The sequence below is a fragment of the Nerophis ophidion genome, linkage group LG01 (genome assembly GCF_033978795.1).
Source record: "Nerophis ophidion isolate RoL-2023_Sa linkage group LG01, RoL_Noph_v1.0, whole genome shotgun sequence".
NCBI lineage: Eukaryota > Metazoa > Chordata > Actinopteri > Syngnathiformes > Syngnathidae > Nerophis > Nerophis ophidion.
In genome coordinates, this window is record NC_084611.1 from 11437557 (window position 1) to 11440119 (window position 2563).

The 2563-nt window shown below is 32.1% G+C and overlaps 1 protein-coding gene across 1 annotated transcript in view; it reads right to left on the reverse strand.

Moving 5' to 3' along the window:
* The window catches only part of dmrt2a (doublesex and mab-3 related transcription factor 2a), a 26663-nt gene extending 24539 nt beyond the window's left edge, over positions 1-2124 (reverse strand). The window contains exon 1 of the mRNA XM_061895995.1: positions 2013-2124. The gene's annotated coding sequence lies outside the window, so the exon portion shown is untranslated. The remainder of the gene's footprint in view (positions 1-2012) is intronic.
* Positions 2125-2563: the final 439 nt, after the last annotated feature.

Here is a 2563-nt window from a genome sequence, read left to right on the forward strand (position 1 = left end):
TTTTTTTTTTAAAGAATGAAATAAACTCTGCTTCTACCTACTCCTTTTCGGACATGTTGGTTGATTCACTTCAGTCTACAAAATTAACTGTTGATATGTTAAACTCGTGACATTAGAATAAAAGTTTAACATCTGAAAATGCATTTAAAAAAAAAAAAGAATGAAATAAACTCTTGCTTCTTCCGACTCCTTTTCGGAGATGTTTCGAAATTAACTGTTAATATGGTAAACTCGTGACATTGGCAAAGTTTAACATCTGAAAATGTTTTTTTTTTGTTTTAAAAGTTTGAAATAAAGTCTGCTTCTACCTACTCCTTTTCATACATGTTGGTTGATGCACGTCAATGTAACTCAAAACTCTTAATAACTTGTGACATTAGCAAAGTTTTATAACTGAAAATGCATTTAAACAAATGGATGAAATAAACTATGCTTCTTCCTACTCCTTTTCGGACATGTTGGTTTATGCACTTCAGTGTACGAAAATTAACTGTTAATATGGTAAACTTGTGACATTAGCAAAGTTTAACATCTGAAAATGCATTTTTTTTTTTTTTTTTTTTTAAAGGATGAAATAAACTCTGCTTCTTCCTACTCCTTTTTGGACATGTTGGTTGATGCATTTCAATGTACAGAAATTAACTGTTGATATGTTAAACTAGTGACATTAGAATAAAAGTTTAACATCTGAAAATGCATTTTAAAAAAAGAAATAATTAAATAAACTCTTGCTTCTTCCGACTCCTTTTCGGAGATGTTTCGAAATTAACTGTTAATATGGTAAACTCGTGACATTGGCAAAGTTTAACATCTGAAAATGTTTTTTTTTTTTTGTTTTAAAAGTTTGAAATAAAGTCTGCTTCTACCTACTCCTTTTCATACATGTTGGTTGATGCACGTCAATGTAACTCAAAACTCTTAATAACTTGTGACATTAGCAAAGTTTTATAACTGAAAATGCATTTAAACAAATGGATGAAATAAACTATGCTTCTTCCTACTCCTTTTCGGACATGTTGGTTTATGCACTTCAGTGTACGAAAATTAACTGTTAATATGGTAAACTTGTGACATTAGCAAAGTTTAACATCTGAAAATGCATTTTTTTTTTTTTTTTTTTTAAAGGATGAAATAAACTCTGCTTCTTCCTACTCCTTTTTGGACATGTTGGTTGATGCATTTCAATGTACAGAAATTAACTGTTGATATGTTAAACTAGTGACATTAGAATAAAAGTTTAACATCTGAAAATGCATTTTAAAAAAAAGAAATAATTAAATAAACTCTTGCTTCTTCCAACTCCTTTTCGGAGATGTTTCGAAATTAACTGTTAATATGGTAAACTCGTGACATTGGCAAAGTTTAACATCTGAAAATGTTTTTTTTTGTTTGTTTTAAAGTTTGAAATAAACTCTGCTTCTACCTACTCCTTTTCATACATGTTGGTTGATGCACGTCAATGTAACTCAAAACTCTTAATAACTTGTGACATTAGCAAAGTTTTATAACTGAAAATGCATTAAAAAAATGGATGAAATAAACTATGCTTCTTCCTACTCCTTTTCGGACATGTTGGTTTATGCACTTCAGTGTACAAAAATTAACTGTTAATATGGTAAACTTGTGACATTAGCAAAGTTTAACATCTGAAAATGCTTTTTTTTTTTTAAAGGATGAAATAAACTCTGCTTCTTCCTACTCCTTTTTGGACATGTTGGTTGATGCATTTCAATGTACAGAAATTAACTGTTGATATGTTAAACTCGAGACATTGGCAAAGTTTAACATCTAAAAATGCAAAAAAAAAAAAAAAAAAAAGGGATGCAATAAATTCTCCTTTTTCCTACTCCTTGGTGCAATGTGATTTGTTGAGCTAAATAATTTTCATATATCCTATTTAGCATTAAAATATCCTGCAACAAACTTAAACAGAAACCAGTGTTTAAGTGCATAGATAGACTTTATGAGCCTCGATGCCTAATAAAGGGGAGTGAAAGATAAGATGCATTTACCTCCACAAGTGAATGGTGGCTCCGTCCAGCGTCGTGGAAAGTAGCAAGCGCTTAATTGAGTGTTAATTGCGTGTCAGTGTGCAGCGTGGAGCATGCATGCAGAGACTGAGCCAAGTTTTCTCTTTGCAGAATCACTTCACTCTCAGCGGGGACTTCGGAGCCACGCCCCCTTCTCCCGCCGGGACAACACGCCGACCAATGGGGCGGCTCCGGGATGATCAACCCGGATATTCTGCATGTTCGTCGCCAAAGGTAACTTCTTGTAACTTTATATCGTCCTTTTTTATGACCATAACATTGTACAAAGAAATGTTACAACAAGTTTTTTTTTAGGGGCCATAACATTATATCATTGTACAAAGAGATTGTTGTGCTAACTATTTGGAACAGGAAGTAAACAGTGCTAGCTTTGTTTACTAAGTGGGCTAATTATAACTTCCTAAACATAAAATACCTTCTTTTATTTGGAGGTTTTTCATATTATTAGACTTGTGTCTACAACACACAGCAAAATACTATTTAAACCAGCATGTTTATATATGTAGTGAGTT